The 24,177-nt window shown below is 42.9% G+C and overlaps 1 long non-coding RNA gene across 1 annotated transcript; it reads left to right on the top strand.

Moving 5' to 3' along the window:
* Nucleotides 1–18,449: 18,449 nt before the first annotated feature.
* Nucleotides 18,450–22,345, top strand: LOC123636490. Its single transcript, XR_006734556.1, has 3 exons — nucleotides 18,450–18,488; nucleotides 20,784–20,839; nucleotides 22,317–22,345. It is a non-coding gene; the product is annotated as an uncharacterized LOC123636490 (long non-coding RNA).
* Nucleotides 22,346–24,177: the final 1,832 nt, after the last annotated feature.

Below are 24,177 nucleotides of genomic sequence, written 5' to 3'. Positions count from 1 at the left end.
AAAGGAAAAAAAATACTTCAAACTCAATTTTTAGTATATCTAGTAAAAAGAAATAATTTCCTGATGCTAAACCATCTGAGAGAAATGTCAAAAATTGATGCCATGTGGAAGGAAAGACATAGAAAAAGCACAAGCAAGTGGAAAAGGACTCAGCAGAGGCACAACTCAGAATGTACCATTAAAAACATGTGCTATGCTGTCGACATAAGTGACTCACCCTAGAAGGGAAAGACTATATCCATTCTTTGTAACAATGGTTGAGAAAATTGGAGTAAGTAAAACCAGTACCAAAACATTCTTAGACTCTGTTTGGTTCAGAGAAGCAGACAAAACAGGGCAACAAGGAATCACATGTGGGATCCATATTTGCAGGAGGCACTCTGTCTTTGTGGTGGCAGAGTTGAGAAAGCCTTTGAATTGTGAAGTTTAGAAAACTAACCTGGTCCTTCCCTTCCCACCCTCCAGTTCTCAACACTCCTCCACAAACGCACATACAAATCTCCTACAAACAGCTGGCTCATAAAAAGCCAATAAATTCAATAGTACATAATAAAATTTTTTAAAAGAACCACATAACATTGATATAAAGATACTACAAGAACAAATGTAAAAAACTTATTGAAGCAACAGACTTTTGTAAGAAAGACCACAAACAAAAATACAAGGATTCAGAGTAGATATTGTGAAACAAATATAGATGAACTGTGAGTTTGGCAGAATTCAGAAAGAAGTAGAAGAAAAGATTTGTTACAAATTGGAACAAAAATTGGAAGATGCATAAGGAGATCAGATATTGTGAGAAAAACATTAAAAAATATATATGGTTAGAAATGAGAAAAGAGAATACAATGAAATGGATACCTAGAAAAATAAAAAGAACTAGAAAGAAAAATAAAATAGCTGGAAGACAGAAAAAGATGATTAAACAAATTTATAATTGTTTTTCGAAGAAGCAAACCAAAACAATGAGACTCAAATTTAAATATATAATTCAAGAAATGTTCCTGAAATTAAAGAAGATTGACATCTATATAAGGCTCACTTTTTGCTAGGAAAAAAATTAATCTGGAAAGGTCAACACTGAGGCATATCTTGGTAAAAGCAAAAAAAAATCACTTATAAAGGAATACATTTGGCCACAGAAAGATTTATGCTAAATAATAATAAAACAATGTCTATAAGACACTCAAAGAAAGTGTGGCCCAAGATCCATCAGAGTTGCCCTCAGAAATAAGAGCTACAGATAAATTGCTTTAGACATGAAAAACCTCAATATCATTCCCAATATCCCTCTTGAAAACACTTCTAGCAGACTGAATAGTAGTTAAGCAAGAGCTGATGTGGGCTTGTATTGGAGCAGAGGACTGACAATCAATATTGCGTGTGTTTATTAATAATTTTAGGACTAAGGCTGAAACCTGGGGATTAGAAATTGGGGGTGACAAGATAATATGTAAACATTATACATGATGACAAAAACTTGGAAAGGAAAGAGGGAAAAGTGAGTGTGCACTGATATAGAAAGAGAAAGAAATTTACTGTTTCATTCATAGGTAATAATTGGGAGTCAGAGGATTTTACTTACAGCCAAAAAATCATGTAATAAAATTCTAAGCATATTTAACAGTACAAAAACAAATACTAAGAAAGATAGCATTATTGATTAATATTTACTAATAGAGGAGGGAGGGAAGGGAAGAGGAAGCACTAATTATATTGCACCATTTAGGTGGGAATAATATATAGCTACAGAAAGAGAGGACTAAAGTTATTACATAATAATATAAATGTAGTGGTAAGTACCACAACACAAATACAAACATTCCTAAAAATCAAAACCACACACACACACAAAGATCAAAGAAAACCAACAATTTAGTGAAAAATCTAAAGAATAGCTATCAAAGTAGAAAGCTCAATGAACTAAAGGACAGAACTAAGACCAAATATCTTCACTTATAAAATTAATTCTCCTATTACACAAAAATGATCTTTAGATTATATCACAATGCAAAAACCCATTCTATGATACATACAGAAGCATACATTGGCAAAAATATAAATAAATAACAATATTCACAGGTGTCAGTCAAGCTGTAACTTGTAACTTGGAAGCTCTCAAATCGCTTCCAAGTTCACTCATATGATATGATCAAGTATCAGTAGAACTGAGGGCCTTAGTTCCTTGCCACGTGGGCTTCTCCGCAGGGCTGCTTGAGTATTCTCCAAACATGGCTGCTGGCTTCCCTCAGAGCAAGTGATCTGAGACACACACAGAGAGAGAGAGAGAGAGAGAGAGAGCCCAAGATGGAATCTGTAGTCTTTTATAACCTAATCTCAAAAGTCACAAATCATCACTTCTTCCATATTCTAGTCACACAGATAATTTATTCATAAACAATCACACAGATTAACTCAGGCACAGCATAGGAGGGGCCACACAAGGGTGTGAATAACAGGAGGTGGGGGTCATCTGGGCCATTTGGAGGCTCCCAGTAGAATAATACAGCCCCTGAGAGAGGGGGAGAGAAAGCATAGGTAGAAGCGTCCCAGACTGCTATGTGCTCTAGGTTGGGCCAGGCCACTAGGGATTGACCATCAGCAGGGTACTGTGCCTCCCGAGAATGGGCCTGCCTCAACACCCCTGCCATGCTCAGTCATGGCTGGAACCGCCCTTGGGAATCTTGGCCTCGGTGTTAACGTGACAATGGAATTTAGAGCCAGCAGCTGGGCCGCTGGCCACTCACTCACAGCCTGCAGCTGGAGGCGGCGAGGTGCATTTTCTCGGGGACCCCGGTAGCTATGGCACGTCTGTTATGTGCCAACAGGGCTTTGGATGGTTTTATAAATCCTTAAACTCACATGCTTAATGATAACCTTAACCTGACCATTTTGCTATTGGACCCCTTTTGTTTTTTACTTCTTTGACCCACTCTGAGCTTCTGTTTCTTATTTTGCAAAATGTAGATAATATTAATTGTCTCAAGAATACGAAGAGGAATCCCAAGTGTGCAGCACTGTACATGTTTCTGCCAAGCCAGAGCAATACACTGTCATGATGAAAAGAACGCATCTGCCTGTGCGCCTCATTAAATAGTGAAATGCGAAGCCAGCTGCCGGGAAGAAGCGCTAGGGTGGTCGCACCACACGCCAGGTCCAGCGCAACGCGCGACGAGGTGACACGCGACGCGGAGACGCGCGCGGGTCCTCCCCGCCGCCCTGCCGGCTCCCAGAGAAGCCCGCCGAGATCTTTGAGACTCGTGCAGTGGCGCACGCCAGGGGGCGCCCGACGAACTGTCCTGTGATAACGAAAAAGCACCTCCTGGGCAGGCAGGGAACAACCGGTGACAGCGAGCCTGGACCGCGGTGATGCGGGGAAGGCTCTGGCGCCACCACAGGCTGAAGCTGAGATAGGAGTGACTGAAATGGGCTCCTCCAGTCACCGCACCACCGCCGTGTGACAAGTGGCTCTGCCAGCGCATCTGAAGGACCAGGCACGTGGCCACTACAGGGGCCACCTTAGAACTTTGGCGAGAGGACGGGAGGCCAGAGGGGCTTGGTCACGCCTGCAGAAAGTGACAGAGGAATGACCCCCAGGCGTAAGTCTCCAAAGAAAGCCAGAGTTCTCCCAGCAGGAGGAGGCAACCATTCCTCATGCCCGCCGAGGTGACAGCTTGATGGACAAGACTCTCAGTGGCCGCCTTCCCTTCCTGCCGCCCTTTCTGCTGTCCTGCCAGTGTTTCCTGGGGTGGCCTCCCAGACACTGTTCCCACTAGGTCTCAGGTTTGCTTCTGGGAAACCCAAACAAAGCCAAGAGTGCAATGTCCTACCTCCCAGGAGTGTCCTCCAGGGCCACAAGGTGCACCCCTGCCCCTCCATGGGCAGCTCCAGGCTGAGTATCTGGCCAAATAGGATTTTTCCACTCCCCCCATCATTGGTCAGTCGGGGACCTTTTCTCAGACATAACAGTCTACAGCAGTGAAAACGGCCATCCTCTACCTCTATGAGCACAGCAGATGTACAACTGTCTTGTCTCCAAAGTAGAAGAGTAAGAAAAATAACTATTTTAGCTTTATGTCATTTAATCCTCAGAAGTGCTCCAAAAGCCTGATTTTGTAGATGAAGACACAATCTCAGTCAGGCTCTGTAACTTGGCCAAGGTCACAAGCTAAAAGCTGGACTCAGACGCCAGGCTTTCTGATGTCACCCTTCCTTTCGCTGTGCCAGTGGTTCTCCACATGTGGTCCCTGGACCCCCAGCATCAACATCTCCTGGGCACCGGTGAGAAACCAAATGCTCAGGGCCACCCCAGACCTGCGGCCTCAGAATCTCTGGGGGTGGGGCCCAGCCATAGCCCCCAGGGGATTCTGATGGCCACTTGGGTGAGGCCCCCCCACTAGAGCAGTCTTCTCAGCCATAGAAAGGTCATTTGTTTCTGTTTTTAGAAACCTAAAAGGAAGCTGATTCTATACTTGACATGCATAATAAGATCATCATGTCAGACCCTGAATTCATTTATTTCCATTTGTCCTCACTTTATTGAATGAGAAATAGGCACTTACCACACAGAACTGGATTCTGTCATAGACTTGGGAGCTGGTCTAGGAATTCCAGGCCTGGCTCAGATGACATATTTGCTATTTAAGGGCAACTTGCCTAATCTCTGTGTCCCAATTTATACCAGGGAATAATGATACCAAATCTGACAATATTATGATAAAGCACAGAGTGCTCAATACATATTTGTTGAATGAATACATAAGTCTCATTGATTGAAGGCAAGGTGAGACTCATAATTGAGTTTCTCAGTCCTTCCATCTATCACAGGAGAGATTTAAGCTAAGAGATACAAAAACACTCTGAAGAGCAAATCATATAAATAGATTAGAATATGGATTATTAGGAGGAGCAGCAATGTAAGTATAGCATAGTGATTAAGTATGGACCAAGAACTCAGATTGCCTGGGTTCAAATCCCAGGACAGCCACTTACTGACTAAGTGACCTTAGGCAAGTTACTTAACCTCTGGCCCTCGGTTTCCCCATCTAAAAAATGGGATAATAGTGACAACTATTATGAGAGATTAAATGAGTTAATACCTCCTGTTCAAATAGCACTGAGAAATTTTCTTTGCCTTGCTCAGGAAGAATTGGGTTGTCTCCCCTGAGCTCAGACAACATTCTGTTCATAGGACTACTACAGTGGGTGCCACTGTAATATAGGAATAAAATACAGGATATCGAGTTAAATTTGAATTTCAGATAAACTAGGAACTTTTTTAGTATAAGTATGTCTCACATATTACATGCGGTATACTTATACCGAAATACTAATTCCTAGTTGATCTGAAATACAAATCTAATGGGACATTCTTTTTTTTTTTTTTTTAAGCATGCAATCCTACATCTATCATCCTCCCTTTATGGGGAAGGACCATGTCTTACCTAACTTTATATCCCGGGAACCCAGAAAAGTTCCTGGCCCACAATGGGTCATTAATAAATCTTTGAAAAATGGAGGAAGAGGAAATACTTTCATGACAGGCAGTATGTCCCCATCACTGGGCAGCTCCAGCCCTTCAGGACTGGATCGTCAGGCTCATTCCATTTCTTCTACAGAATCCACTGACTTGTGTAGGTAGATTTTGCTCATTGGTTAATGTCTGGAAATTACCAAGAGGAGAATAAACATGCCCAAACTCCACACTCTAAACACAAGCACTTCCTGTCAGCATGGCAAGGGCACCGTGTTAGAGAACAGAGCCAGACGCCCACTCAGCACTTAAGAGCTTTCTCTGCCCCGTGTACTGGGCTAAGAGCAGGAACTCATAATCTAGATCCAAGAGATAGAAAATAGATAAACACAGGAAAAATGTTGGCATTGAACTAAGGGAATTGGGCCTCAAGTGTATCACACATTCATTGAAAAGAGAAAATGTTTCTTGTTTCAAAGCAGAGAAAATTTCTCTTGACAGACGCCAGCCTTATGAGTCTGCATTCTCCTTCCAAACAGAGTGCTGCAGTTCAGGTCTATGGAGCTCTCCTTTCTCCTGAGACCTCGAAAGCACAGCTGCTGTGGCTAACAGACTGGATGCGAACCCTGGGAATCAATGTTCTTCACGCTGGAAAATTCTTTTTAAGGTAGATGCTAAGCCCATTTTGAACCTGGATTCTTTCCTGAGATGTATCAAATTGAGAGCCTTTTGCTCTCTTATCCTGCTTCATAAATCCCTGTGCTGTGCCAGAAATAGTTGACCTTGGATTTTACGGACCATGCTGAGAAGGGTAGAATGTGGCAAAGCCATGGAAGAAGAAATAGGAGGTAAGGGCTTTTAAGAACACAGAGCTTCCTGTGCTTTGCTGTCAGAACTAATGAGTAGTCCCATCCATAGCATCCCAGCTGCTCATGTAACAGCAGGACTTGTAAAAAATAATTGGATTTATGACAGGCCTTCCGAAGTCGTGTCATTATATGGGGCTGAGTCACAGAATTACAGGCATGAAAAATTAATCAGTCCCTCAAACGAAGCCATATGTGAAGACACGGGTCATTTTCAGAGATGAGCAGAAAGGATTTGGTGTGTTCCTACCTAGTGGTGGCTTAGTGCTAAGCAAAAGAGAGTCATGCGTCTTCCCCCATCACCGGAATATCTCATTATTCATCTTCTGAGAAAGTGTGAAGTTTTGCAGGACTTAAATCTGGTTAAATCTCAAAAAATGGTTAAATTCAGTTACCCAAGATTTTAATAGATATATAAAGGAGAAACAAGGAACTGTTTCCTTGGCTGATTAAAATCACAGACGTTTCAAACTGGAAAGGCTCTTGGAGAACATCTTTTCTAACTTTTCATTTTAGAAACAAAGAATCCGAGCCCCAGAAGGGTGAGAACCTCACAGATCCGATCACCTGTGACCACCCAAGGTCCCACAGCTATCCTGGCGGGTGGGCACGTAGTGACCAGTAAACATTTGTGGAATGAATGCATGAGTCTCATTGGTTGGAGGCAAGGTGAGACATATTATAGAGTTTCTCAGTCCCTTTATGCACCTTGTTTTGCTTTTTAACGATTTCTTGTTTTCCCTTAGAGAATGTAGGCCCAAGGTGGATGCTATTTTAAATTTATCCTGACTCTTAACTTTGAAATAAAAGCACTTTTTAGGGCATATTCGTAACCCTGGTACTTGAGCATTTCAGATAAGTGAGAGGTTGAGGTGTCTGTCAAGTGACTGTTTCTGTGTCCAGAGGACACACGTTCACTGGTTGTCTGTCTGTGGGGGATGAGAGGGAGGCACTCCCAGACCCGAATGCACACAGCTAGTTGGAGGCAGGGCTGGACTAGACCCCCGGACTCCCACTCCCAGAACAGGGGTGATCAATTCCCAGCTGCTTTTCAGCTGTGGCAGCCCAGGACCTGCACTCCCTCAGGCAGCTGCCCCTGAGTGGGAAGAAATGGCATGTAGCATAAGGGATTAAGTAACAAAGCCATCAGACAGTTCCATCTTTATCCTAAATAGCGTTGCATTTCTATGCTGACTCATTCAGTCAGCAAATGTGCCCTGATGGCCCGCTATGTACCAGCCTGGGTGCTGGGGTGGCTCTGCCTGCACACAAGGGGACAGGCTTGGTGCCTGCCCTGCAGAAGCCCACCTCAAACAGGGAGAGAGGACTAACGGGCAGCAAAACACTCCAGAGTCATCCAAGGAGGGAAGTTTCGAGTAAAACGCTGCACGTGAAGCACAGAGAAGCAAGGGCGTTTAATAATCAGGGGAGGCAGGACATGGGATACCAGCAGGAACCTTCTCTCAGTTCTACAGTGAGATACTTATGAAAATCCTTTTATATGGTCTCAGTAACCTACAACACATGAAAAGTGACTGACCCTCTGTGCTTAGGAGGCAGCAGGAGACCAGCACACTGGAATCCGGTTTTACCCTTCTCTCCGACCAGGATTTGGTTTAAGTGTACTAAAACTTCCTTTAGAAATGTTTTCATTGGAAAGAAAACCTAAGTCACTAGCACATCAACATACACACATTGAACACTCACTGGTGCAGAAGATCGTGCTGGGTAAGAGCACAGCAGAGACCCCGTCTTGTGTTGTCTGCCACTGAGCTGGCAGAATAAAACATAGGGACAAACACATATGCGGTAACAAGGCAGCACTTCTGGCCACACCCATGTAGATTAAAAAATGCAGCAGCTCTTTAGGGAAAGGCAAGGTCACTATTGCCTGGAGCATCTACACGTTCACTCAACAAGCTAATTAAGGGTCTACTGTGTGCCAGACACTGTTCTAGGGTACACGGGATCCAGGGATGAGCAAGAGAAAATCCCTGACCTCATGGAATGTACATTCTAGGGCAGGAGACAGACAATTAACAAATAGGTGCATTGTCTAATGACAGGTGTACGTGCAGGGAAGAAAATTGAAGCAGGGTTAGGGGATGGAGTGTGATGGGAGTTTAGGGAGACTGCCATTTTAGACAAGGCAGTTAGGGAAGCCCTCTGAGAAGGTGACACAGAAGACAAGACCTAAGTAAAGTGAGGGAGTTAATATTTATGAGAAGAAAATGATCAGTAGAGGTAACTAGAAGTGTCCTGGTTTGCTGGAAGAACTACAAAGAAGCTGTGCAGCTAGAGCAGACAGCAGCGAGGGCATGAGTCTGATTTAATCCTGGACAACTAAAAATATATACAGAAAAAATTAGCCGGGCATGGTGGCACATGCCTGTTGTCCCAGCTACTCGGGAGGCTGAGGCAGTGGGATCGCTTGAACCCAGGAATTTGAGGTTGCTGTGAGCTAGGCTGATGCCACGGCACTCTAGCCTGGGCAACAGAGTGAGATCTATCTCAAAAAAAAAAAAAAAAATCCTGGATGTGCCTGGAAGTCATTGCAGGTTTAGGAGAATTTCATCACATCATCTGATCCAGAGTGTTCAGAAACCACCCTGGGAGCGTGGAGAACTAAACACACGACTCTGGATCTGGAGTGGGGTGCGGCAGAGGGACCGAGGCAGGGCTGGAGTTCTGCACTTGAGCGTCATCAGAACATAAGTGGTGTTCTAAGTGTTCACAGGACTGGGTAAGACCAGAAACGTGCATAGAAGGGAGCGGGGGCCATGAACCACGGAGAAGTCATGGGGATGAGAAGGAATCCGCAAGACCCTTAGAAAGGCAGCCAAAGATAAGAGAGGAAAAGGAGAGCATGGCGTCCAAGAAGCCAAGGAAAAAGGAGAAGAAGGAAGCCATTGATAAACTGTGTCCAGCGCTCACGGTGGGGTGGAATGAGATGAGAGCTGAGCGCCACCAGGGACTTGACAAAAGAGGTTACAGTGGAATAGAGTATGACAGCCTGCTTGTGTGTGCTACCAGAGACGCAGAGGGAAATGAAGACAACTATTGCCAGACGTTATCGCTCTAAAGGGGAACAGAGAAATGGGACCATAGCTGAGGGAGATGTGAAGTCTAGGGAGGGTTTTCTTTTTCCTACTCAAAATTATTGCAGCATATTTGAAGGCTTAGGGCAATAATTCAGCAAAGAGGTAAACCGTGTTTTTCATGAGAGAAGGGAAGTACTTGCCAGAAAAGATCCTTTAAACAGGCAAGAGGGATGGGGCCACTGGCCTTTGATAGAAGTAGGCAGCGTGTATCCAAATGTAGGTACTTTGACAGATTTGTAGGTGGAAAAAATGGGTTATTCTCTCCTTGCTTCTGTTTTCTCTGTGATGAAAGAGATGAGGTTATTAACTGATAGGCAGAGGTATAAGTAGAGAGAAGACGTGGGTGTAAATTACCAGAGAAACGCAGGATTGCAGCTGAGAGTTGATAGAAATTTATAGTCAGAAGTTTAAAGTGAAATGAGCCAGAAACACCTCACAAAGAGATGAAATTTGAGTTGGCCTCAGAGGAAAGAATAACACTCAGGCTCAGAGAGACTTGGGACACTGAGTTAAAAAAAAAAAAAAAGAGGTAGAACTGTAAGTACCTTGAAATCTGGTATGACATGGTCTTGTTCACAGCAACAATAAGCACTAGATAAATATTTGTTGAATAAATGAATGAGTGAGTGCTGAGACCTATTCAGAGAACAGTGCATGTGGGTCACTTGAGCTTGGAGTTCTTTGTAAGGCATCACGGTGAAGGTTGGAAAATAGATCAAGACAAAATCAGGAAGCCCTGGAACTCCTGGATAGAGGCTTGGCCTTAAACCTGCAGGCCAACGGAGAGCTGCTGTCAATAACTGCTGCCAGTACAAGTTTGGTTATGAAGTTCTGTACTTCATGGAAGTAGGACTTCACCCAGTTCCACACCACCCCAGACCACATAGATGATTGCATTCTTCAGGGTCAGGTCTAAAAAGAAATGCTCTAACTTGGGAGTGTGAAATTCTTATTCAATCACAGTATGGAAAAAAAATAAACATTTTTAAAAGCCAACATGTCCACTTCCATCTTTTTTCTGAGGTACAATAGGGATCAGGAGAGAACAAGAAACCATTTTCCTGTGGCTCTTCAAAGTAGAGAGAGAAATGAGGATCACAGGGCAATGAGAACCCACATCAAAACCCAGTGTCATCCCTCCTTTCTGGGTCAAAGGGGCCTCAGAGTGGTAATTCATAGACAACATGTGCCCTCAAAGCTTTGTTGTCTCCATGGTCTTAAATGACATTTAATTGGCTTGCATTTTAACTCAGTAGAGTTCCAGGGAGGAGACAAGAATGTTGTTATAAAAAAGTTAGAAAGCTTTTTCAAAGGAAATCATGTTCCAGGAAGAGAAAGTCATCGTGGAACACTTAGGAGACTCATGCCTCTGACCTGGGAAACATTTTTGCGCCGCAGCCTTCATCCAGATGTGCCTGTGGCTCAAAGGAACGCCATTAACACACTCGGTGAGCAGAGGGATGGTCATCACAGTTTAGACTCAAAGCCCCTTCCAAGACATTCTTGCTCGAATGGTGGTCAGAGAAATGGGACCATAGCTGCATGAGATGTGGGGTCTAGGCTTCCACCCCCCAAGGAGTTATGGAGCTTTAGTGTTGGGGGGGTCTCAGAACCCATCTCATCCCACAGCCCAGCCAACACAGGAGTCCCTTCTACACAACTCTCTTAGAATAAATGTGACCCACAGGACAGCAGCCCTCGGGCACCATGTTTGGGCAAGAAGTTTAAAAAATGGAAAAAGCAACAGAAATCATTCAGCAAAGTGCATGTCCCCATAAATAAATGTCCCCAAATAAAACACAATGTATAGAACCAAAGGTTTTTGAAAAAGGGAATACTTCTGGTGAGACCTGAAACCCATTACTGGGAGCCACTGTCCAGTGACATTCACACTCAGCCATTCTCTCCCTCTGTCCCCTGGCTCCATGCAGCCTGCATACTCCTGAGGCCAGTCCCCAGCTCCTGCCAGCAGGCAACATGTTCTGCTCTCCTCTCTGCAGACTCCTGTCCTCTTATGGACACCCCTTATCTCTGCACCCCTCTTCCTATAGGATCCTCTGGTAGGATCTTTTTAATCACTTAAGGCCCATTATACTTTGTTCAACCACCAGGTGCCCCTCAGAGGGTGCCCCTGGGGTCAGACGGTAGAGGAACTGTGTTTCTTACTATACTTTCATTGTCATGGTTATACATCTTCACTGCAGAAAAATTAACAGTACAGAAAAGACAAGAAAACAGAGACTCCCTGAGTCCCCTGACTCCCACAGCGGCTGCGGTTAACACTGTGGGTGTTATTTTCTTTTAGTCGCCACTCTATGGATATTTATGTTTTTTACCCTAAAACTTTTTACCATCAACTCTATATAGAGAATGTCATGCTTTTCCACATATTTTTATAGCAGGAGAGTGTTTCACATTTAAATCAGTTCAAAAATATTGATTCATACTCCACATGTGTGTCAGTTTCCTCACTATGTGCTGGTGATACAGAGACCTGAAAAAGAATTCTTGGGTCCCAGGACACAGCTATGAGGGCCAGGGTGTTATTCAGGCGGAGATGTGCCAGTGTGCACGTGACTGAGGCAGGGTCCCTGTGCTCCTCCAGAAGGGATGCACGCTCCTTCCTTTGTTCTTTTTGTAGAATGATGCAAGTTAATTAGGAGATTCCATATAAGTAGACTCTCTTAAGTTTGCCTGAGAAAACTGACTTCAGCCAAAGAGAGCTACACACTGGCTGCAAACACTGACGAGCACCATTACCAGGGGACAGCGTTACATACCAGCAGCAGCAACTCTCACCAGCATCTGCCATGTACAGGCACCGCTCTGACCCCTGTACTTGTATCCACTAAGGCATCGTGATGGTTAATTTTATACATCAACTTGGCAGGGCTAAGGGATACCCAGATAGCTGGTAAAACATTATTTCTGGGTTTGTCTGTGAAGGTGTTTTCAGAAGAGATTAGCATTTAAAGCAGTAAATGGAGGAACAATCTGCCCTCACCAATGCGGGTGGGCCTCATCCAACCTGCTGAGGGCCCAGATAGAACAAAAGGTGAAGGAAGGACAAACTGTCCCTTCTTGAGCTGGCATATCCACCTTCTGCCCTCAGACATAGGAGCTCGTGGTTCTCAGACCTTTGGACTCAGATTAAATGACACCACTGGCTTTCCCGGGTCTCCAGCTTGCAGACAGCAGATCATGAGGGTTTTCAGCCTCCATCATCATGCGTGTAATTCCCCTCTGGTTCTCTGGAGAACCCTACCTAATATAACCACAAAACCTAAAGCATGTGTTATCTAGTCCCTCACAGATAGTTTGCCGAATCTGATGTAAAGAAAAAGACAATATCCCCACACACACTACAACACTACCACCACCATCAATCACACTTTTTTCCAAAGACAAGATGGTTCACAGGTGAAATAGAGACTTCCAGATGGGTCACTATACATTTTTAAACACACATGTATAGCTACAAATAATTTTCCACATAAGTGAGGTCATATAGGTACTGTTCTATAACTTGCTTTGTTCATTCACTGTGCCTTGGAGCTTTTCCAACACCATCAAGAGCTAATTCATCCTTTTCAGAGGCTACAGAATATTACACGGTGCACATTATTTATGATATGCATTATTTTAATTTATATGTCTTTTATTTTCAGTGACAGTGAGCATTCTTTTATGTGGTTGAACCACTTGGATTTCTTTTTAAATCCATTTTAATATATGTCCTTTGCACATTTTCTAAGATCTTTTTCTTATTGGTAATCTAATGATCTTATATTGAATGATTAGGTCCTCGATATATTGATTGCAAATATTTCTTTCTCCAGTTTATGGTTTGAAGTCCAACTTTTTTTAACTTTAACTTTTTGCATTTTCTGCTTTGTAGAAATTTTTTAATGTTGTCACATGTATTAATATTTATTTTTATGGCATCTTAGAGTATTGTTCAAAAGGACCTCCCCACCCCTTAACATTCTCTTAATATATTTTTTTAAATTCTCCCATGCTGATAATCATTTTTTACTTTTATCCCTAAGTCATTTGGAATGGATTTGGTATCAAGAGATTATAATCTTTTTTTTTTTGCTTGTTTCAATCATTTATTAAATAATCTATCTCCTCCCCAGCTGCTTTGAAATGATCATATATAAATTTTCCTTAAATATTTGAGGCTACTTCAGGACTCTTTATTCTACCCCAGTAATTTGTCTGTTCTTTTACTGGCACCAAACTGTTTTAACTATTGTGGCTTCATGATACACTGTTACAATGCAGAGACTGAAAGAGGTAGCTATGCTCCTTGAATCAATATTAAGTGAAAACATATTGTCTTGGTTTTAAAAGAGACACAAAGAAAATTTAGACCCCACCCTTGCGCTTGTGAAGATAAGAAAGAGGCTGCTTCCCTGGTAAACTCTGGGTTTCCTCTAATCCACAGCTCAATCATGTTCCACACTGTAGATCAGTGGCACTCGAGGAAATTTAGTTGAAGAGATGTTGATATTGTTGAGAGTGGAGGGTAAGGCAGGGTCCTGCCTTGGGAAAATCGCAGGTCATTCCCCGATCCCTTCTCCTCCAATATGGATTTGTAGGGACCGAGGGTACACTTCCCCTTCACCCTCTGAAGTTCTGCTGAAAATCACTGACAAGAGGCAGATTAATAGGAGAAAAGTCATAAAAATTTATTAGCTCTTAGTTTTATGTGACACAGAGCCTTCAGAATGAAGACCCAAAGATACAGGGGAAGCTGTCCCTTTTTATGCTTAGATTCAACAAAGTATGGACAGCTGCATAGAAATACGACTGGACAGAAAGGTCCGATCTAATGCTAATAGACTAAGTGGGGAAATCCAGTGAGGCCTGTCTGTCTAGATTCTTCTTGGCATCTGAGCAGCATCCTTCCTTCTGGGTATGGAGAAGACCTCTCTGGAATGGGGCTCTATGACCTACAGTCAAACAGAGTAGGTCAGATCATTTCTTCATGGCCAGTTTTTACACAGAAAGGCAGGGGAGAAGTTAGAGTAATATTTTTAGGTTTTATCTTTGGCTTTAAAAAGAGATTCTGGTTTCTATGGCCCACCTTGGGGAAGAGGGATTCTAGTTTCTATGGCTAGCCTCAGGGGAGAATGAAACACCGGAGACAGGAGAGCAGACGAAGGTCAGAGAAAGCTGCTTCTGAAACCTTCATTTTGGAGTATTATTTTCTGAGACTCTACAGATTATATCTCCATATATATAGACTTCTAGTACATTTATTCATCTCCACCAGGCAAAAACATTTTAAAAGTTTCCAAAATAAAGCCCACTACTTGACATTTCTTGCTTTGGATCTGGCAACAGTAATAACCTAAGCTGCTCATTTCATCTCCCAAGCCTATGTGTGCAGTCTGCACAAAACACCCTGAGCAGCTGAGTCACCAATTACTCTGATCATGTCATTGGTTCAAATAGAGAGAAAAATTAAACATTTTGTTCAGTCTTCTCAAAATAGCAGTAGAGTCACAATCCACTCCCCCTAGATAATTGCCTTTAATAATGCCTCAAAGAGACAGAAAGATAAAACATTTAGCTGCTACTCTCGAGGGAACTCTGGGCAAAAAAATCATGTGTTGTACAGGATTAATTCTCTCCCGTTTTTCCTCCAGACCTGACATCCATCTCACTCGGAACATAATGTGAGGGATGGAAGAGAAATGAACAGTTTCTCAGCAGTCGTGGGGCTGAAGCTACGACTGAGGCCTGACATGAAAGCACTGAAGTTGAGTTCCTTTCCAGGAAAGACCAGCAAGTGACAAATAACAACGTAAGAGACAGCAGTCAGTGACTTACCTCCAGCAACCCAAAGGAAATCACGTGGACCTCTGGCAGCTACTCCTGCTCAGAACAGAACTCAAAGGCTTAGCAGAGCAGAGAAACTCAGTGACACTAATGCTGAGTCTCTCTGGAAGTCTATTGGGATAATGTGTCCCCTCCTCTTCTTTTGGGGGGGAGCTTTTCCCAAGTTCAAAGCATCTGAGAACTGGTTCTGTCAGAGACAGGTATTTAAGTCAAACCTGAAGTAGAGTAAATCAGTATTTCCCAATGTAGATATTCATCTATTAATACATACATGATAGATAGATTGATGGCTGGATGAAAGGATAGATACAGAGATGGATGGATGGATAAACAGATGAATAGGCAGATAAATTAGATATGTAGAGACAAAGACAGATATAGTTAGATAGATGGATGAATTGGCAGATGGAGACAGAAAGCGAGAGAGACAGGATATACATCTAATTTTTCAGACGCATCATCAGCTGGAGAGAAGGATGGAAGAGTTGTGAAAGCGTTACCTCCACAAAGGAAAGATTTATTTGCTGGCAGATATCAAGTTAATAGCCACAGCCAAGTTGGTTATAGCAAGGGGGGTTTTATTACTTAGCACAAGTAAGGAACACACCCGGAATAGTCCCCAAAGCAGTGTGTCCCCTAACATGAGGGTTGGGCTGGTTTTATAAGCACAGGGTAATGAGGTGTGATCTGATTGGATCTTGTGATGAGGTAATGCTGGGAGGCATGATCTGACTGGATCCTGCCACGAGATGACACCAGGGTTCGATTTGATTGGATCCCAGATCCTGACCACACGTGGTGTCCACTTCTTAATTCAGTTCCCGCTCATCCATGCAAGCACTTAAGTTCCACCCATGGTTGCTAGCTAGGGTCATCTGGGCATGCTCAGATCACGTGACCTTCAACCTGGGGGTTCATGGCAACTGAAAAACAAATCACAGCTTTGTTACATAAAAAATTGAGACAGATTGGTCTGGTGCAGTCACAAAAGGAATCAGAGAAAAGCAGGAAGGAGGTAAGGATAAAACCATGGGTAGGGAGGAGGGTCTATGAACTGTTGAGCCATTGTGTGTTTTAGCAAAGAATAATGAGGTAGAGTTTAATGACTAGAGGATAAATTTTACTCAACAACATAGCTTTGTTTAGTACTGTTAAATATTTTAATCCTACAAGATGCATAAGAGGGCACCAATACACTAGCAGCCCCCTTCCCTGCCTTTCCCTACCTGCATTCCTCCTCCCCATCCCTTACCCCACTCAGGGCTTTGGAATTTGGTGTTTGTCATTGTATGTCTTTACCCCTTAAGTACATGTCTAAATATCCATATACAATGTACAATATGCCTCTGCAACTTTCTCTTCTGAATTCAACATATAATTGAAATTTGTCTATATGTTTTATGCCTAGCTTGGGTTCATTATTTCCACTGACTTGTAATGTCACATTATGTGAATAAACTACAATGAATTACCCATTTTCTCACTGAGACATTTAGGTTGTTTCCACATTTTAACCTCTTATAAATAATGTTGAAATAAACCTTCTTTGATATAGTTCTTTTAGCATATGTGTGAACATTTCTATAAGGTATAAAACTAGGATTGAAATTCCTGGGTCAAATAAAAACATAATTTTTCAAGCCTCCCTTATAATAAATTCTTTTAATTTACCTATATATCATCAACAACAAAACTGACTGTTAAGGAATAAACAGCCAGTTATTACATTTAAATTCAACACTTTATTAAATTCATCATAGAAACTGCCCATTCTTGTTTCCATGTAAAGAACTGTGAGATTAGAAACACTTTGAATTATAAAGCCTGTTAGAACTTGATTGAAATAGATGATATTTTTCTGTGAGACAAAACAATACATGAAATCCCGATATTCTTCCTCATTGTCTGATGTGTGTAACCTAATCATTTTATTCCCAGCCAAGCTATCATTCAAGTATAAAGACGACTGCAGGAGAGGGACAATATCTCTTCCTTACCCATCACTCGTGCATGGCTGAGGCCCCTACAGCAAAAGACCGATTAACAAGAGAAAAGCATACAAGTTTATCTAATAAAAATTTTCCATGACGCAGGAGCCTTCATAAGGAAATGAAAACTCAAACAAACAATTAAACTTGTGTACTTTTATGCTAGGTTTGAAGAAGAAGTGGACCATGAAGGAGAAATATAAATGAACAAAGGGGTCTGATCTAATGGCAGTAAACTGGGGGGGAACTTGGCAAGGCCCGGTCACTCATATTCCTTTCTGTGTCCGTGTGTCTTCAGAAGTGAGGATGTTCCTTTCCTTCAGGTGTAGGGAGAGCACTCTCCCATGAGTCTTCTGCGCTGCTTCAGGGGTGTAGGTGAGAGAGACCTTCGTGCTTCTGCTATTTTCTCAAATGCCACGGTGCCATTTTCAGGGGCAGCATTTTCCTGAACCCCAGCACAGCATTCAGACATTTGGACCGTAGCACTCAGGAGCTCCTAGAAGAACCATTTGGGGACTAAAACCAGCAACTAGGCTGGGTGCTGTGGCTCACACCTGTAATCCTAGCACTCTGGGAGGCTGAGGCGGGAGGATTGCTTGAGGTCAGGACTTTGAGACCAGCCTGAGCAATAGTGAGACCTTGTCTTGACTAAAAATAGAAAAATTAGCCTGGCATGTAGCGCACACCTGTAGTCCCAGCTACTTGGGAGGCTGAGGCAGGAGAATCGCTTGAGCCCAGGAGTTTGAGGTTGCAGGGAGCTATGAAACTGCCACTGTACTCTAACCCAAGGCAACTGAGACTGTTTAAAAAAAAAAAAAAAAAAGCAAGCCAGCAACTAAGAGAGTTAGCATGGGATGATAGAACCCACTGAGATAGATCCATATTATAAAACAGCAGTAATTATAGTTCAACATGTACACATTATACAAGAACTCGTTGTACAAGGAATATAAATGCCAACATCCAGACGTGGAGGAAGTCACAGAAATGAGGGGTGGAATGTAAAATTATTTCCTTATCTTATATATGCAAGATTGTGCAGATACTTTTTAAAGCCTGTAGGGGCCCAGGGAAGCCAGGGATCTAATGCTAATTAGATTGCTGAGCGGGGAGACCCGGCAGGGCCTGTCTGTCCAGATTCTTCCTGGCCTCTTCTCCCTTCTGGGTGTGGGGCAGGGCCCTCCCTGGAATGGGGCTCTTATCAAACAAGGTAGGTCAGATAATTTCTTTATGCCCAGTTTTTACACTGAATATTTCTAGGTTTTATAGCTGGCTTTGGGGGGGAAGGGCTCTGGTTTCTATGCCCTGCCTTGCGAGAAGAGGGATTTTAGTTTCTGTGGCTAGCCTCCAGGGTGAATGGGACTGAGAAACAGGAGGGCAGAAGGTGAGAGAAAAACTTTTGCCTCTAAAGTATTGTTTCATTTAGGGGTATTGCTTCATTTAGGGGTATTGCTCTCTGAGCCCCAACAAGCCAGTGTATGTACCCATTCCACGAACATTCCTTGAGCATTCACCATATGCTAAGCGTATTGCTAAGTACTGGCAATACAATGGCAAAAAGAAGACCCTGTCCCCATCTCCACGGGTCATGCGTAGAGTAGAAGGGAAAACAGACATCAAACAATAATACACAAATAAAAGTGACGTGATGACTCTGGTAAACAGTCCACAGTGCAGCACTGGAACTTTGAGGATACATGTATCTGGGAGAATTTGCTTAATCAAGGGAGCTGGAGAAGGCAACCCTGCAGACAGATGCACCCCTGGAGTTGGGACCTGGGAGATGAGATAAGAGGTGATGAGAGGAGGACAGAGACAGGGAGGAAGCAGCAGACACAGCAGGTAGAAGACAGAGCCAGAGAGAAGCACCAGGGGTGGAGGGGCCTGGCAATCAGATATAAGAGAAATGCCATTAAATAAATAGCATCCAGGAAATGACTTAAAGTCATTAAAAGTAGCCATTTCATATCTGCCATGGTCCAGCTATAGCTACCAAAAATGAAACGACTGGCCCAATTTCTTCAGCCAAAAAAGGACAAGGAAGAAATAAAAAGGAATATATCAACCAAATATAGGGTGTGGATTTTCTTTGGGTCTTGATTCAACAAAACCTACTGTAAAATGACATTTGTAACACAATTGGGGCAATTGGACTCTGACTAGATAGTAGGAAGGAATTGATTTTAAGTGTGATCATGGCATCAGGGTCACATTTCAAAATAAGCCTTGATCTGTTGGAGAGACATTCTGAATATCTGCAAATGAAATGATCAGGTATCTGGAATTTGCATTAAAATAATCCAGCATGGGGGGAGGGGACGGGGAAAATAAAGATTGTCAGCGGATACCATGGTGGGTACCTGCCCCGAATCATTACACATTTCTCCACTTTGGGTATATTTGGAAAAAAGGGGGAAGGACAGGTAAGTTTCTATCCTTATGAGAGGGATGGTGGGTTCTAGGAGGGACAAGCTTCTGTGCCTCAGTTTCCTCATCTTTAAAATGGGTCTAACATCACTGTTCAGTGGTGATGTAAGAGAATATCTATATTAGAAAACACACCGAAGTCACAGGATTACAGGGGCGTTATGTAAGCCACCTACTCTCAAATGGTACAGAAAAAAATAAATTCTATATGCTAAATTAAGTCTAGCCTAAAGCTGCTTCCTTATATATTTTAAGTTCAGCCTAAAAGTTTCTCCGTACATACTGAACTGTGACCTCCCTGGATGTGCAAACACCCATAACCTACTCTTGTGCCAACCACTGAGAAAGCGTGGGAACGCCAGTCACAGGCGGCCAACTGTGCTAAGTAAGGAAAACACCGAGCTGTACCCAATCCAGCTGTTTCTGTGCTTCTCTTCCATTTTCTGCGCATCTCTTTCCTTTTTTGTTCATGAATATTATCCGACCACATGGCAGCCCCGGGATTGCTCTGAGCCTACTCTGGTGCTGGGGTTGCCTGTTCTACAAATCATTCTTTGCTTCATTATTCTCTGTTACATTTAGTCTGGCTTAAGTTTTCCTTTTAACGTATGTATCTAGACATGGAGAAAGAGAATGATAAGGTAAATGTGACAAAATGTTAACATTCTTGGTGATGTCTATATTATCCTTGCAGCTTTTCTATAAATATGGAGTTATTTCAAAATAAAAAGTAAAAAAAAAAAAAAGCTTATAAAAGCAAAACCAAGATGGAGTTTTTATATCTAAAAATTGTATTTCTTTAAAGATGCAAAAAATAAAAATATAAAATTATGTTAATGGCCACACCTCCTGGATGGCTGTAAGAATGCTTTGAGTTAACCCTTGAGGGTAGCACAGTGCCAGCCCCCACATCACATAATAATAGCTTCTACGCGAGCTATTATTATGATTGGGGGTTTTTAACTTGATCTGAGATGGGAACTGAGGTTGGCTGAGCACCCATTCTTTGCCAAACAGTATATGTTAGATATTCCATGGTTCTTTTCAATCTTGTGAGGTGTCATTTCTCTCATTTTAGAGGTGGGGACTCTGAGGCACAAAGGATGGATTGAACACTCCGGTGTTACGCAGCAGGTCAGTGTGGTGGTGAGTTTCGTGTGAGCTTGGCCAGGCTGCTGTGCTCAGTTGCTTGGTTCAGCACTCGTCTAGGTATTGCTGGGGAGGTATTTGTGACCCTGCCTGGGTCCCCAGCCTGTTGGCTTGTCCTGTGGATTTCAGACTCCAGGTTGCAGCATCAACTCCTACCTGGCTGCCAGCCTGCCCAATGGACTTCAGACTTGCCATCCCCTACAATTGCATGAGCCAGTTCCTTAAAATCTCCCCACAGATGATAGATAGACAGACAGACATAGAGATACATCCTATTGGTTCTGTTTCTCAAGAGCCTTGACTAATACAGTCAACACCACAATTATAAATGAAGCCCAGGTGCTTCTGGCTTGAATGCTGTCTACATCCAACTTGACTCACTCACTGACTAATATTTTCTGAGCACCTCCAGTTTTAAAACCCAGTTGTACCACGTGTCTACCGTGTAACTTCTGGTCAGGGGACTCAGGAAGGACACAGTATTTTTAACATTCTGGCCCCACCCTCAGCGAGTCCCCCCCACTCTCCCCGCCAAAGAAGCTACAACCCTGCAGTGACAATGGCTCCCACAGGCCCTTTCTCTTGCTGCTCTGCCACCAGGTGGCTCTTGGGTCAGGAAGTACTCAGAGCATGGAGGGAGCCGAAGCATTGGCCTTGCAGCCAGAGTGTGGAAAGGGGCCCCTGGGAGCCAGCGAGTGCGGGGACAACTCTGGAGAGGAGGGAGATGGAGAACGGGGCCTTGTGCTCTGTGTAAGATGTCCCTGACTTACCCCCAATGTGCACACGCCCAGAATGAACTGGAATCAGTCCAGTGAAAGCTTTAACGACTGAACTAGGGCCTAGGCCACTGTTGAAGATAAACAGAGATGGGCTTTAAAGCAGTGAAAACAGTTTATTCAGTGACTACTGATGGTAGGGAGAGACGGGCCTCTGTTCTGACTTGTGAAGGATGATTGGGCATTTTAAAGGGGGAACACAGTAGGGGGAGTGGTGAGAGGGCTCAGTAGAGTCAGGGAAGTGGAAAGTGACAAAGGGTGGGTGGGTCAGTGTAAATGAGATGAGGCCAGCTGTGTCGCTGGCTGGAGATTGTCAAAGTTAGGACTCTATCCTCCCCACAGAGCCTGAGAGACAGAGGCCCCATCCTTCCTGATGACAACATTTCAAAGAAAGGACTTTCAGGTCCTCAAGGAAGACCCTTGTGAGTTGTAGGAGACACACATTCACAATTATAAGCCCATTTTAGTAAATGCTTTAAGAAAGGGAGGTCATACAGCCAGGTGTTGGCTAGGATAAACAAATTCTCCTGGGAACAGAGCTTTCCCAGGGGCCGTGCTAGGGATATGGTCTTACACTGCAAGAAACCATGCTCAAGTTTGGTCATCTCTTCATGTGGAGGTTTGGATGGAGTCATTTTGCCAAAAATAATATTGCCAAGAATTCTGCATTGCTCACCACCTTCCAGGTCCCAACGTACCTGGGAGAGAGCACTGCAAGGATTTTGAATACTAAACTGACATTGGAACCACAGCTTACAGAAGGGGGTCAGGACCTGTGAGATGACTGGCTGCTTAAACGACAAAGTCGACATGCTTCAAAAGATTTTAACAGCACCCAGGGTTTCACACTGTGTATTCCACATGTTCAGAATACAACCCAAAATTACATGACAAACTGCCATTTCATGCAAAATGGATAAATTGCACAGATGTCATTATACTGGCTGAGCAAAAGAAGCCAGACACAAAAAAGTGAGTATGATATGAACCTAGTCATACATATTTTTAAAAAGGCAAAATGAATTCATGGTGTTGAAAGCAGAATAACGATTAATTTTGGGAAGGTGCTGATGACTGGAAGAAGACATAGGGGGGCTTCTAGGGAGAAGGAATTATTTTATATCTTGATCTGGGTGATGGCTAGCCACGTGTGCTCATTTGTAAAAATTTTTCAAGGTGATGCTTAGGATTTATGTGCTTTACTATTATATTGTACTTTAAGAAAAATTTTCCCCCAAAATTGTGCTAGGGGCACTATATTCCCCAAATTCTTTTCCTTCTACCTATTGTCTTTATGTATGAATAACAACTTCCTTTGCATAATATCCTTGGGTCATAATGTATTCCCTAGGGATGCTGTGAACATTGTCATATTGTCTTCTAGCACTTCTATGTGAATGTCTGAAACCCTCTGGATTTTTCATCTTTGATGTATCTTGATTTTTTTTGCCTGGGTGCCTGAAATAGTCTTTCTTCATTCTTGAAGTTTGATAAATGTGCCTTTATATTCATAGCTCTGCATTAATTTTTTTATGGTATACCCTGTGTGTGTTTTTTAACTGCAGAATCTATTATGCTTACATTTCAGAGAAAATTTCCTTATCATAACCCTAGTAACTTTCTCTTTCCCTTTCTTTTTTCTCTTATCTTAGCGGACACCAATCATCCTTATCTTGCTCATCTTGTCTGTCTTCTACCTCTGTCAACTTTTCCCTAATTGCTTTGTGTTTTCCAATCGTTTCTACTGATTTACATCTGTAATGATGTTATATTAGCTTTCTTGTCTCTGCAGTCTCTCCCTTTACTTCTCACTCTGGTTTCAGTTCATCTTTGAGCTCTTACTTCATTGAACTCATTATTAAGTTCCGCTATAGCTTAAAGCATTTGTGGATAAACTGCCTCTGGTTACTGATATGTGCTTTCTTCTAGATTGGCTTTCTAATCCATCCTTCCACATACCCTTTTCCTACCTTCCTTTCTTTTGTGCATATATATAAGCCATTTATTTTTATCATTTTTATGTTTAACATAGGTAGTTCAGTCCTCTCTGCATTGCTGCAGGGAGGTGAGTTCTCTTTGACATCTTTCTCAAGCTCTATAAAAATGCCTGTCTTCCACTCTCAGCTGCATCCAGTTTCAGTGAGTGCTGGGAAATTGTTTTAAAAATTGCTCTTCTGACCTTTCAAAATACAGGTGTAGGGAAAATAAAGCGAGCTCTAGCAGCAGTTCTAGATTGTGTGCTAAGGAACAGCCTAGGGAGGTAATATCAATTCTCCAGGGTAGTAAAATAATCTAATGAAGTTCTTTACCTTTTCCACATGCCCTCCACTGTCCTGTACCAGAGCCTGTGCACCCACAGAGGTGTGGCTCCCTCTACCCTGGCTGCCGCCAAGCACAGTGCCCAGAAAAATGGCAAGGCCCAGAGACTCTCTCTGCCTCTGCCAAAGCCATGCAATGGTGCGAAGAGTCTCTGCTTTGGGCTGAGTCTCCTTAACCTTTTTCAGGGCTTCTCATTCACCAGCTCCCCCTATTTCTCTCCAGCTGTAG

Source organism: Lemur catta, chromosome 4 (genome assembly GCF_020740605.2).
Source record: "Lemur catta isolate mLemCat1 chromosome 4, mLemCat1.pri, whole genome shotgun sequence".
In the NCBI taxonomy this organism is placed as follows: domain Eukaryota; kingdom Metazoa; phylum Chordata; class Mammalia; order Primates; family Lemuridae; genus Lemur; species Lemur catta.
Note: the sequence above shows the minus strand (reverse complement) of the source record. Positions and strands in the feature narration are given on the sequence as shown.